General features: G+C 35.7%; 1 protein-coding gene across 1 annotated transcript in view; it reads right to left on the reverse strand.

The window, feature by feature from the left end:
• Positions 1 to 4,601: 4,601 nt before the first annotated feature.
• The window catches only part of LOC131026893 (kinesin-like protein KIN-13A), a 92,523-nt gene continuing 81,857 nt past the window's right edge, over positions 4,602 to 15,267 (reverse strand). The window contains exon 13 of the mRNA XM_057956896.2: positions 4,602 to 5,072. The gene's annotated coding sequence lies outside the window, so the exon portion shown is untranslated. The remainder of the gene's footprint in view (positions 5,073 to 15,267) is intronic.

The following is a 15,267-nucleotide window of genomic DNA, read 5'->3' on the forward strand; positions in this document are numbered from 1 at the left end:
TATATATATATATAGACACACACACACACACACACACACACACACACACACACACACACATGTATGTATATAACATACATACATATGTGCACACACATATATATGCATACGCATGTATATATACCAAGCCAGAACAATCATCTTCTCACAGTCGGTCATAAGAAGACTATAACGTTTATATATGCTTTTGGCCCAAAATATACAACGAGACCCAAAAATATGAAACGTATTGCACTTAACCCAAACCCAAAAAGCTCTTAACCAAAAGTAAATAGTTAGACGGATGGCCGGTACATGAAAAAGTCTTCCAGTAAACTCTGATGTTGAATCAAAACATAAAAATACTTTTGGAACAACACACGAACATTTTGGTCACAGCTTCCGGACCCACAATACTGCTTCACTCAAAACACTGCTTCTAGTAAACTTCCAGATTCTAGACTACTTCCAAAACAAAGGGATTAGCATCAATGAGAAGACAAAGATATATGTGCAACGCTACTCTATCCCAATATGAATCTTACTTGGGCATTCCACCAAACTAACCCTCCTACTATCAACCATCCCCACAACAAACTTTCTTCCAACCTCAACAATACAACTACCAACAACCCCGACACAATTCCTATGTGTCATTTTCAAGCTCCAATGTGACGGGAATATAAATACCACAACCTCCAATTAACCAAGAATGGGAAAACATGAAAAATTCACTCAAGGACTTACAAGTAGGCAATAAAAAAAATAGTTTAAGTTTGAAGAAATTTGTCCCTAACCATTTGATAAGTCGATAAAAATGGTCCCCTTTCCACAACACTTTGAGAGGCCAAATTTGACAAATACAAAGAAATGGTTGTTGGAAGTATGTGTTGTTGTGGTTGTCATTGATGTCAAACTTGTCGTTCTAAATTGGTCTAAAATGTCTATGGTACAGAGTTATCTTGTTATGTTGATGTTGCAGTTGTTCTATTTGATGTTTTGAAAGTGTTTGGGTTCGAAAAGTGTTGTTGATGTTGTTTATTATGGTTATCTTTGTTGGATAGTTTTGGTATCATGGATATGATAGTTTTGTGCTCCAGAAATATCTGTGTTCTCCAAGTGTTGTGGCATTGTTTCTTGTTGGATACTTTCTATGTTAGACTTATCCTTTGGTGCGGATATGATTTGTGGGAGATTGTTTGATGTATTATGGGTCTCACTGTAGCGTGTGGAGATCCGGATTTAAGTTATTTGCATTGGAGAGTATGTTTTGATCGTTAATTTCTTTATGGATACATAGCATGTGGATATTTTGTTGGTTATGTTCTGGTGATTGTGGATCGGTGTTCATGTGTTGAATGTGTGTTGTTGTTTAATTGTTTGTGTTGTATTAATTTTTGTTTTGGACTGATTCACCACCCCCCCCCCCTCTCAGTCATGCCTTGGGTTCAAAAATTGGTATCAAAGCAAGGTTCCTCTTGAGTAGGCTTAACTGCTTGACGTAGATCCGGTATGGTGTAGGATGTGCATTACAAAGTGTCAATCTTTGATGGTATTTTTTGTACTAGAAGGTGAGAATGGAGTTGCATTTGGAGACACTGCAAAATGGAATTTGGAAAATCATTTAAACCAGATATACACCTTCGCAGGGTGGTGCTCAGACTTCAGATGAGATAAAGTTGAAGGAGACTAATGCAAAGACTGAAGCTATAATATTCAATTGTATAAGTGATTCATTGTTTGGAAGGGTAAAAGGATTGAAGGAAGCTAAAGCTATGTGAAACAAGTTGTTTTTGGCATATGAAGGAAATCCAAAGACAAAGCATGCGAGGTTGGTAAATTTAAAGAAAAGGTATAAGTATCTAAGAATGTTGGAAGATGAAAGTGTTGAGAACTGTATTCATAGAGTGACTGATCTTGTTGATGGCATTATAGTTGTCAACGGACGTTTGGAAGAATGTGATATTGTGCATAAGATCTTACTAACTTTGCCTAGATCCTACAAACCACAAAGATGTGTTATACAAGAGTAATGATATTGGGTAATTATACCATTGATCGGCTTATTTGTACTTTAGCAGCTTTTGAGATTTCAAAAATGGAGGAAGAGAAAAGAGAAAAGAGAAAACAAAGAAGCAGCATTTAATGTTTCAAGATATGATGATCCGAAATGCAATGGAGATCTAAATGAAGTTGAAGCAAATTTTGTGAGAAGATTACAGAAAAGCACTAGAAAATACAAAGGTATGTTGCCTCTAAAATATTTTTCTTGTGGTAGAATTGGGCATTATGGTCCTAATTGGACTTACAAAGAAGAATATAAGAGACCCGATGATGATGAGAGGAACAATAAGTTTATTATGTTGAAGGATTAAGACATAGTTTGTTAAGTTTTAGTCAAATGTGTAGAAAAGACTGAAATTTTGTTTAGTAGCACTAAATGTGTGGTCAGAAAAGAGAAGATCAGTAAAAAAGTTGCAGGAGTTAGAATAGGTGGAAATGTATATTACATTAAGGATAAAAAGGAGAGTAAATGTTTTTAAATATAGAGTAATGAATGTTGGTTGTGGCACAAAAGAATGGGATATGTCAATTTTGATAATACGAGCAAGATTTGCATATATGAAGCAATTAGAGATTTACCAATTGTGTATGAAGATGGGCTCTAAACACGAGCTCTAATGCCATATGTAAAAACCACCAAAAATATATGCAACTTCAAGAAGTGACTCAAAACTCGGACAAGCTTTGAAAGACAACTTAGATGAATTTTACTTAATTTGAAAAAGATAAGGCGAGACTAAAATTGAATAGTGGTTGAAATTTAGGTAACCCTGAGGCAATATAACACAACTTCATTTCTTAAGCAAGCTATGAATCTTGGAAAATAGTTTGTATGATCATTTTTTTCCAAGGTACTAATTTTGCATGATCTATGAATAGGTTCAAATAAGTTTAAAATAGGACCTTTGGGCCTTTTATAATTATCCTCACTTGTATACATTTAATAAATCATTTAATTTCTTGATCCTCAAACAATTGCTCTACATTTACCCACCTTTATGAGAATGTGGATCAAAACAAAAATGACTCCCATATTAGAACCTACTTGAGTTTATTACTTTCAAAAACACATTAAACTCAAGCAACACATATTATGTCTTATTTTAAGGTGGGAGGAACAATGTCCATAAATTGATGCAATTGGCAAAACATAATATATCTTAATTTTAGGTGGGAGGAAGAATGTCCATGAATTGATGTAATTTGTTTAAATCAAAGAACTAACAAATAAAATGGTATGTTTAAACCTATTAGATGGGGAAATCAATGAACAAAGAAACCAAAGGTCATGGAACAAAAGGCAAAGGGATCTAATCAGCTATACAATTTTCTAATTAATAATGAAATCTTAGACAAACAAAATTATACTTCAAAATTTTCTATTTTTACGAATGTTGAAGATAAAAAATTACGTTGTGTTGAAGATGAAGATGAAAATTATGTGTTGAAGACAATATTGTTGCATTTGTACCATAGAATTGTATAATAGGCTTATCAAAGATTTCTTCAAAACAAAAAATAAAAATAATGTATATCATGAATACCTTCAAGCATCCTCTACTTTCAAGTCCGTAACCATTTTTTTGGAAATCTTAATCTCCAGTTCTTTTCTTAAGACTTGTAACTTTTAATTTTGAACGAAATGTTATCTTATTTGCAATACATTTAGAAAGAAAGTAAACTAAATGCTAACTTAAAAAATGTACGCATTTAACAATCATTGAATTATAAAGACCATCCGTTATTTATACCTACATAAGGGTCTTATATTTGTTAATCAAATGATATCCACATACGCCTTCAAAAATGTATATGCATATAACAATTAATGTATTATAAAGACCATTTATCATTTTTTACAATACCTACATAAAGGTATTATATTTGTAAATCAAATACTATCGAGAAGTATGTGGATGACAAATTTATGCATCTTTGATTGCAATTGCTTGGTTGCCCTTTGTCATCATGCTATAGAAAGTTTGTATTTTCTTATAACATAATATCTTAAATTAACCTCACGCATTATTATTAATGATAATTCATGTCGCACAAACACAAATTAGTGTCTTATGCGACACTTGTAATTTTCTTAATCGCCATGGAATCTGTATGACACCCTTCCTTCGTGGTTTTCTTAGATGCAATTCTTCACGTCCATGTTTCATTTCTAAGAATATACCTGACTAGAAGTTGTTTAACGAATGAGCTCAAACTCCCTTACTCTTATAAGAAATCTGTTTACCGTGAAAAAGTTGGGCTTTCATCTCAATACAAAGATATATAGATAATATATATGCAATGACCATTATTTCCACATTGACTGAAAGTAGATAATTTATATGCAATGATCATTATTTCCACATTGACTGAAAGTAGGTCCTGGTGTATGTAATTAAACTTGTTCTATCAAGAATTGACATAATTTAAATTTTAATCAAAGTCAACATTTATGGCGAACGTTTCCCTGTTTTAAACTCTAAACCCTCATTATTTTCTATAATATTTTGTTCATATGTTTTTTGTTCGGATATTTTATCAATATATTAAGACATTGATAATAAAGTACATTTTTATTTGCTTGAGCTACCGTGTAAAGACACACACACACAGTTCACTACCATACCTAAGAGTGGATTTGCATTATTGGCGTAATGGTCACCCACCTTTAGCTACTCACGGAACAACATTGCAGAAGCAGTATGGTTCATTACTATCCAAGTACCTATAGAACAATTTAGTTTTCATTATATGCCACCCAATTTTTCTCACGTGGCTCTGGTTACAATCAAAGTACATATGAAATGCTTCTGTATACAATTAGTATTAATCACAGGTGACAACCAAGGTAAAAGCCTCCTCTGCATGAGTATTTCATAATAGCGAATCATCAAAATTTCAATGCACACACTAGCATGCAAAGATTCTTGTCTTTTGACAAACTTCAGGGCTCTCAATGTCTCTACTAATTTCTCCATCTTCAACAATTGTCACAAGGATCGTCACGATTCCACATCTGTATCCATGCCCTAGATCACAAAACCAAAGGATAAGTGTAGTGCGCATAAATCAAAAACAAATATATACAGACGAATAAAGTGAACAAAGATGAATTCTTATGACTATGTTTGATTCCTTACAATTCCAAGAATCAGTTCTCATGAAAATAAAAATAAAAATTCATGTTACTTTGTCTTTACTCTTTCCCAACCTCGTGAATCGTCAAGACATAAAAAGGGCTGGCTGGCTAGCATACAGAAATGTTAAATTTGGATTATGATCAATGCTTCTCTTAGTTATTCTTATGAGCCCAGTAAAGAGATGCTGATATGGATTATTATATATGTAGTGCAACAAACTTTAAATTACGATCGATGCTTCTCTTAGTTATCCTTATGAGCCCAGTAAAGAGCTGCTGATATGGATTATTATACATGTAATGCAACAAACTTTAAATTACGATCAATGCTTCTCTTAGTTATCCTTATGAGCCCAGTAAAAAGCTGCTGATATGGATTATTATACATGTAATGCAACAAACTTTCCATGCACGTTCATGCCTTCTATCATATTGGAATATATGTTTCGGATCAAGCTTAACCTGGGTTTAGAACTCAATGAATGGATATATGCTTTTGTCATTTAACAAAACAATTCCTTTACAGCGAAAGGTTGATGGTGACCTAAGTACTTTCAAGGAGAAGGTTCATGGAAGCCATTCTGATCCAAGGATGAACAAATATGGCTTTGTGGAAGGTCCTCTCGTACAACAGTTATTATTGAATACCATTCATACAATGACTTCCCTCAAATAATTTCCAGTCTATAAAATCAACTTGTACTAATCACGAATCATATGGTTTTGAATTTAGGTTTCAACCAAAACTTCCACTTATAAATTGTATCTTTTTGTATGCAAAAGTGTGCATTGCAGATGCAAGCTTCGAAGGGCAAAATGGAGTTTACAATATTTTGTCTTTGATCTGGAGAAACAGCAAGGTAGGAAATATAATGGAACTTCAAGACTAAACTTCCCGTTATGCTACGAAATAGTTATGGAACTTAAAACCAAGAAGAAAATTTTCAATGACAAAACAGGAAAGAAACAGAAGCCCCTTACCTTAGTGTTGGAGGAATTTTAGTCTTATTCTTTAGCCATCTACCATAAGAACAAATGTTATGCACTGATGGTCCAAGTGACCTCTCATCTTAGCCAAACATTAGAGACCCTATAGTACAGACCCCCCAGTAATGATTTTGTGGTTTAACAAAAAAAGCTATAGAAAACAGTTAATGCTCATTAATATATGTTTATAACAGCATTTTAATTTTACCTGAATTCCATACGAATTGACAAAAACAATAATTTGAGAATAGATTAAATGGGAAATAACCTTGATGGTGTGTTAATCTTGTTTTTGAGAGCAGGTCTTATATTTTGATGAGAAGATTGGAGGAAATTTGTAAAGAAACTTTTAATGTGGACCTATATGGGGAATATGTCCTCAGCCCTTCTATTAGGTTGCAGCATTCTGTTAATTTTGTAACGTCGGTCGTACTATTTCATGCTTCCGATATATATATATTAATTTGATTACATATACTAATATGTTAACGTTAACTAATGATAAATAAAACCAAAGTTAACTTATCGCATTTGACCAACGGTTACAACGTTCATGGTATCAGGTGGTAAAGCGATTCTCAAACAAGTCGCACTCCTTCTGATCGGGTTAAGTAAACAGTGACTAGTTTATATACTGTGGTGAGAGGTACGTAGGGAAGAGATGTGTCTTCCCACGTGGGAAGACATATCTCTTCACTACGTAACCCCTCATCCACTTATATAGCATGCTTACATTGAGGAGGATGTACACACCGAAATTGATTAGTGTGGTGCATCTTTAAAACACGCTATAGCAGATAAAATACAACTTTCAGATCATATCTCCATCTCTTCTATTTTCATCACAGAATTTTGAAAGAACTTAACATGGTGGTATCAGAGCGAAGTTAAGGAAGATCATATTAAAATTCTGTAACGATCTCATAAACTTTCACTAGGCTCTTACTAAGATCACATTCCCATAATCCTAATGGCAACCGGAGTTAGGTTTGAAGATAGATTAGATGGAGCATCAAATTTTGTATCTTGGAAATTCAGGATCATGCTTGTTTTGAAAGAAAAATAAAACTGACTCCCATGTCAAAAGTGAAATTCCTAAACCCTCTGATGATACAGAGAAAATTCAGTGGAGCAAGGGCAGTGAGAAGGCCCTTAAGATAATTGTGGATTCGGTAAGAGACCACATTGTACCAGTTATTTCTAAATATGAGACAGCCTTTCAGATGTTCAAAGCACTAGCTGACATTTATGAAATCAACAACACTAGCAAGGCTCTCACCCTAAAGAATCAACTACACCATATAAAGATGAATGAAGGAGAAACAGTTACATCCTATTTCTTGAGGATCACTGAGCTTAGGGATCAACTATCCACTATTGGACATCTAGTAGACAACAAAGAACTTGCTATGATGTCCCTAAATGGACTTCCTACCTCGTGGGAATCGTTCATTCAAGGAATCAATGCTCGTTCTAAATTTCCTAAGTTTGATAGATTGAAAACCGATTGCATTCAAGAGGAATCTCGGCTTGTCACAAGAGGAATAAAACAAAACAATGGTAATGAAGACATTCAAGTTCTAAACTCTAATTCCCACAAGAAAGAAAAGAAGAATATCTTTAAGAGAAAGAGGGACAACAGCTCAAATGGGAAGAGGTCTTCAAAGAAGAAGAGAGACATTTCTGAAGTACAATGTTTCAGATGTGACCAATATGGGCACTATGCGATGAAGTGTCCAGACAGGATCAAACAACAAGCTTCAATGGCAAAAATTAAGAAAGGGAGTAATTCCGAGAAGCTAGCCTTCTACTCAGCCCTCTCTAGTCAAGTCACATCCAATTTCAACACATGGGTGATTGACAGCAGAGCATCTCGACACATCACTGGATTTCGTGAGCACCTAGATACACTTGTGGAAAGTTCAAATGAAGAAGTGACAATTAGTGATGACTCAAATTATTCAATTATGGGAATAGGAACCTGCAATATCAACCTAAAGTCAAGCATATCCCTACAGCTGACTGGAGTTCTATTTGTACCTGGTATAAAGAGAAACCTTGTCTCAGTTTCTGCACTTGAAGATAAGGGTTACAGATTAACCTTTATGGAAGGAAAGGTACTTGCTTGGCCAAAGAACTCCACCATCAAGAAAGCCCACACCACTGGAGTAAGACAAGAGAGCCTCTACAGACTTTGCACCACTCCACCTCTAGCCTTGATTCATGAGACTCCAGATTTGAATGAACTTTGGCACAGAAGATTAGGGCACCTTCATTTCCATGCCCTACCTAAGATAGAGAAGATGGTGATTGGCTTACCCAAGCTAAGTCAAAAATCTGAAGGAGCCTGCAAAGGGTGTGCCTTGGGAAAGAATGCTAAAGGGTCTTTTAATTCTAGCAACAGTAAATCCAAAAATGTATTAGAATTAGTTCATTCTGATTTATGTGAACCCATGTTTGTACCCTCATTAGGGGGATTTTTATATTATGTAATTTTTGTAGATGATTATTCTAGGAAGACCTGGATATATTTTCTGAGGTACAAAGAGTTTGAAGAAATCCTTTCTAAATTTAAGGAATTCAAAGCTCTTGCAGAAAATATGACAGGTAAGAAAATCATAACCTTAAGAACAGAAAATGGGGGGAATACACTTCTGATATTTTTAAAGATTATTGTATAAATGTTGGGATTAAGAGGGAGTTAACAGTACCTTATAACCCACAACAAAATGAGGTAGCTGAAAGAAAGAATAGGACTATAGTAGAAGCTGCTAGGGCTATGTTGTTTGACCAAAATATAGAAACCTCATTTTGGGCTAAAGCACCTAGGACAGTTGTGTACATTCAAAATAGATGTCCTCATTCTCTTCTTGACAATAAAACCCCTGAAGAAGCCTTTACTGGCAACAAACCTGACATAAGTCATTTCCGGATCTTTGGGTGTCCAGTCTATATTCATGTCCCCAAAGAAAAGAGGTCAAAGTTAGAACCTTCTAGAAAGAAAGGAGTATTTGTTGGGTACAGTGAAACCTGTAAAGCCTACAAAATATACATACCTAGTCAAAGACAAATTGAACTAAGCAGAGATGTCATCTTTGAGGAAGACATAGCATTCAGGAGGTCCAAAAGCTCTAATGAATTAGAACACCAAGATCCTCCTACAAGCTTGGATGAGGATTCCACCCCTGAGATTCAGAGGGAGACCCCTGAAGATGTTGGGCATGAAGTTCAAGGCTTACCTTTAGAAGAAAATTATCCCGAAACTAGGAAGAGACCACTTTGGGCTAAAAAGATGCTTCAAGATGCTGAAAATTATGTTGCTCCAAAGGGGACCTTTAGAGAAAGTAAGAGACCTAACCTATTTTCCAGTTATATTGCCTTGATGAGTGGGATCATTGATGCAGAACCTTCCTGTGTTGGAGATGCGCTCAAGCATCAAGTTTGGAAAGATGCTATGTCAGAAGAGTATCAGTCAATTCTGAAAAATGATGTCTGGGATATTGTGCCTAGGCCTAAAGGCAAATTTGTGGTATCTTCTAAATGGCTCTTCAAAATCAAACATGCAGCAGATGGCAGCATTGAGAAGCACAAAGCAAGGTTTGTTGCCAGAGGTTTCTCACAGAAAGAAGGTATTGACTATGAAGAGACATTTGCTCATGTTGCCAGATACACTTCTATCCGAGCAGTTTTGGCTATTGCAACATCTAAAGGATGGAAAGTCCATCAAATGGATGTCAAGACTGCTTTTCTGAATGGTAAGATTGAAGAAGTTTATTTGGAGCAACCTGAAGGTTTTGTGATTCATAAGGCTGAATCACATGTCTGCAGGTTAAAGAAAGCTCTTTATGGACTGAAACAGGCCCCCAGAGCATGGTATGAAAGAATTGATCACTATCTCTTGGAATTAGGGTTTTTCAAGAATGAAGCAGATCCAAATCTCTACTACAAGGTAATAAATGGTGAATTATTAATTCTTATTCTTTATGTTGATGATCTACTAATCACAAGAGAGGATAATTGTATTTCTCGATGTAAGAAAGAATTAGCCTCTGAGTTTGATATGAAAGATTTAGGAATTCTTCACTACTTCCTTGGATTGGAAGTTTGGCAGCAGGCAGATGGTATAATCCTTAATCAAGGAAAATACACCATTGATATACTCAAGAGATTTAAAATGTTGGATTGTAGATCCATGACCACACTTATGGAGACAAATCTGCACAAGCTAAAGGAAACAGCTGCAGAATCAAAGTTTGCAGATCCTACACTCTACAGACAGATTATTGGATCTCAGATGTATTGGGTAAACACAAGACTTGATATATGTTATGCTGTAAATGCACTAAGTCAGTTCATGTGTGAACCCAAGGAAATACATCTTGTTGTTGCAAAGCATATTCTGAGATATCTTCGAGGAACTATTGGTTTTGGTTTGAAATATAAACATGTAGAACTTGACCTACATGGATTCACTGATTTTGATTGGGCTGGAAGCATAGTTGACAGGAAAAGCACATCAAGATGTTGCTTCAGTTTAGGATCAAGAATACGATCTCATGGATATGTAGAAAACAATCTTCAGTTGCTCAGAGTTCTACAGAAGTTGAATACATTGCAGCCTCCATGGGAGCAAGAGAAGTTGTATGGCTCCGGAAATTGCTTGTAGGACTGTTTGGTCAGCCCTTAAATCCTATTGTCATCTACTGTGACAATCAGAGTTGCATCAAGCTTTCAATGAATCCAGTATTTCATGACAGGTCTAAACACATTGAGATTCCTTATCACTATGTTCGAGATATGGTGGAAAGGAATGTGATCCGACTGAATTATATTAGTACAAGTGATCAGATTGCAGACATTCTTACAAAGCCTCTCTCCAGGATCAAGATTGAACACTTTAGAGATAAACTTGGTATGGTTGAAAATGTTATTTAATTTTGAGATAGAGTCTCATTTATTCTGATATACTAATATATTTAAAGATGTTTAGTGTGTAAACTCTTTTATTTGTCATGTGTGTGACTCCATGACTGCATGGGCCTTCTGTGAACATTATTGAAGGGTGACGACTTTTCAATAATGAACACTTGTTTCAAATTGATATTGTAAGGTGACGATTTTACAATTATCAATTTAACTATCTTGATGGATATCATGTGACTTGATATCTGTGGGCATGTCATGATAGCATATATATCTCTGAGACATTATGGTAGATATTTGTTGGTTGATATCATTAAATAAACCATAATTATGATAGAGATCTTCATGGTGAATATTATGAACATAATATTCGTGGACATGCCATGAAATCATTATCAGTATGGTAGGCATCATGTGACTTGATGTCAGTGCACATACCTTACTTGATAACTATGAGTTATGGTGAGTATCATGAGACTTGATATTCATTGTTGAACCATATCTCTGAATATCACTATGGTGTGATATCTCCTCTCTTCACAATCAATGGATGAATTGTGATGTTTTCTCTAACATGAAATGTGTCCTCCCTAGTTAAGAGGGAGTGTTAATTTTGTAACATCGGTCGTACTATTTCATGCTTCCGATATATATATATATATATATATATATATATATATATATATATATATATATTTGATTACATATACTAATATGTTAATGTTAACTAATGATAAATAAAACCAAAGTTAACTTATCGCGTTTGACCAACGATTACACAGTTCATGGTATCGGGTGGTAAAGTGATTCTCAAACAAGTTGCACTCCTTCCGATTGGGTAAGTAAACAGTGACTAGTTTATATACTATGGTGAGAGGTACGTAGGGAAGAGATGTCTTCCCACTAAGTAAACAGTGACTAGTTTATATACTGTGGTGAGAGGTACGTAGGGAAGAGATGTGTCTTCCCACGTGGGAAGACATATCTCTTCACTATGTAACCCCTCATCCACTTATATAGCATGCTTACATTGAGGAGGATGTACACACCGAAATTGATAAGTGTGGTGCATCTTTAAAACACGCTATAGCAGATAAAATACAACTTTCAGATCATATCTCCATCTCTTCTATTTTGATCACAGAATTTTGAAAGAACTTAACAATGTTGGTGTTGGAAATAAGCCACACCCGGACCGACGATGGACTGGTCCAAGAGGGGCCAATAGCTCAGTGGTAGATTCTGCTTGATTTTCCATCAAAAATCAGGGAGTGTTGTTTTACCACGTGATGTCTGCTATTTTGCCGCGTGAGGTTTGTTGTTTTACCAAGTGATGTCTGGTATTTTACCACGTGATGTTGTCTGGTGTTTTCCTGCATGCTGTTTGATGTTTTACCGCGTGATGTTTGGTGTCTTACCACGTGGTGTTTTGGGTCTTGCCATGCAAAGTTTCAAGGTTTTGTTCGATTTTTTCCACAAAAATCATTTCAAGGGTTTTTTACCATTTTTTTCCACAAAAAATGATGATTTGTATCTTCAGTTTTGGAGGGTTTGCCGATTTTTCCTCAAAATCATGGTTTCGGGTTTCTATTTGGTTACCCAACGTCAAGTTGGATAGATTTTGGTATTCTTGGTCAATAACACTTTTCAGATCCAGGGAGGGTCTCCACCAGAGCAGAGTGTTCTTTTCATTTGTGATCAAAAGACCTGCAGTGTCTTCTGTGTTGGTTGTAATTAGGGCCAACGGATTCCTATTGCCTTAGGCAACATTGGAATCCGCCCCCCCTTTATATAGGGCTAGGCCCATCACCACTCGGCACTTAAAGTTGCTCACCACACACTAATATAAAACGCCTGCTTGATGGGGCCGACCCCATTAAGGCAAATTAATGGAAAGCAATAAAATAGTTTAAAGGTTAAAGGAGGCCGACATGATTAGGGATCTATTTGTCACCTATAAATGCATCACCTTCCTCTCATTCAAATTAATCAAGTTTCATGCAAGTAAAACAATCCTTGGTGAACAGCGAACTTTATCAAAGTCTTTTATAAAGGCAACGAACTTCCATAGAGGCAGCGAACTTCCATATAGAGGCAGCGAACTTCATAAGGATTGAAACCAGCAAATAGCGAACCTCACATGTTGTAGCAGATCCAAATAGGAGGGTGCGAACTTGATCTAACAGCAGCAGATCTTACCTTGAAGCCAGCGAACTCTCTTAGAGACAGCAGATCATCATACAAAATTGAAGACTCCAATAAAAGGGTTGTAATCATATAAGGAGGACTATAACCTAATTATTCCTCCCTCATGGTGACTGTAAAAGCAGATAAGTGTATAACTTCCTATTGAATTCTAAATCATAAATCAGATCTGAAGATCCTTTGGCTGGGTTTTTCCTCCTAGGAGGTTTTCCCAGGGTAACTGTGCATTGTCTTTAGTTTTTCATTTCCTTTATTATGCCTAAAGTCTGAAAACTAATTAGTTAATTAATCTAAATCTAATTTTCTGAGTTTTATGCAATCTGAAAGTACTAAAATTAACATGGTATCAGAGCTAATTGGTTAGATTAATCTTCAGATTTAAAATTCAATTCACCTTTATTTCAGTTTGCTGTAGTTTTTGCAAATCAGGTCAATGGGGCTGAAAGTTGAAGATAGGCTTGATGGGAATCTAAATTTTACTGCATGGAAGGTTCGAATCAAGTTGGCTCTCGAGGAAGAAGACCTCCTCCAATTCATAGAAGAAAAAGAGCTAATTGTGCCATCGGATGCTGCTGAGTTAAAACAATTCAAAAAGGATGCTATCAAGGCCAGGAAGATCCTCATTGATTCAGTCAAAGATCACCTCGTCACCTCTATTGCCTCATTCACCACTGCAAGGGAAATGTTCAGCCATCTTCAAGGTACATATGAAGTTAACAATTTTAGTAGGGCAATTACGTTAAGACAACAACTACTTAATATCAAAATGGCTAAAAAAGACTCTATTATTTCCTACTTCATGAGAATTTCTGAACTTAAGAATCAGCTAGGATTAATTGGTCATATCATGGAAGACAAAGACCTTGTCATGATTGCTCTTAATGGCCTACCCTTCTCTTGGGAATCATTTATCCAAACCATAAGTGGCCGGTCTGAGCTACCTTTCCTTGATCGTCTTAAGAATAACTGCATCCAAGAAGAGTCTCGCCTCTTCACTAGAGGTCAATCCAAGAGCCCTAATGTAGATGAGCATCACATGCTCACTGCCCAATGCAAGAAAAAGGGTAATTGGAAGCAACCTTATCCTAAAAGAAATATTGAATCAAGACCTTTTAGTTCCCAACACCCTTGGAAGAAACCAAGAGATACTTCGCATGTGCGATGCTTTAGATGTGACAAATTCGGTCACTATTCTAAGGAATGCCAGTTTAACCCTAACCAAAGTGAAGCTAATCTAAATGAAGTTTTTGAACACAATGATGACTTCCTATTCATTTTTGCCCTATCTAGGAGTATTCCCTCAGATAGCAATACATGGTTGATTGACAGTGGTGCCTCTAGACACATCATAGGTTACTGTGACCACCTTTCAGGTCTTGTAGAAAAGGATACCAGCCTTCACGTGGTAATTGGTGATGACGCTCGTTATTCGGTAAGAGGTTCTGGTTCTACTTCTCTAAATTTAGATTCTGGTATTTCATTACATCTAAGTGATATACTGTTTGTTCCTGGAATTAAAAGAAATCTAATTTCCATTTCTGCCTTAGAAGATAAAGGTTATCAAATTGCATTTTCTGAAGGAAAAGTTCTTGCTTGGTCTAAGAAAGCTAGTTTCAAATCTGCTCGTATAATTGGTCATAGATATGATAGTCTTTATAAGCTCTCTACTAACCCTATTCAAGCCCTCATTAATGAGGTCCCGGAATCCTGTGAGTTATGGCATAGAAGACTTGGACATCTACATTATCAAGCCCTTCCATCTCTTGAAAGGATAGTTAAAGGTATGCCTAAACTCAGTCAAATTCATGATAACACTTGTAAAGGTTGTGCTACTGGTAAGAATGTTAAAAGTCCATTTCATAAAAGTGAAAATAGAGCTAAAGATAAACTAGAACTTGTTCACTCTGATTTATGTGGTCCTATGTCTGTAGCATCTCCTAGTGGATTCCTTTATTATGTTATCTTCATAG

This window comes from Cryptomeria japonica, chromosome 1 (genome assembly GCF_030272615.1).
Source record: "Cryptomeria japonica chromosome 1, Sugi_1.0, whole genome shotgun sequence".
In the NCBI taxonomy this organism is placed as follows: domain Eukaryota; kingdom Viridiplantae; phylum Streptophyta; class Pinopsida; order Cupressales; family Cupressaceae; genus Cryptomeria; species Cryptomeria japonica.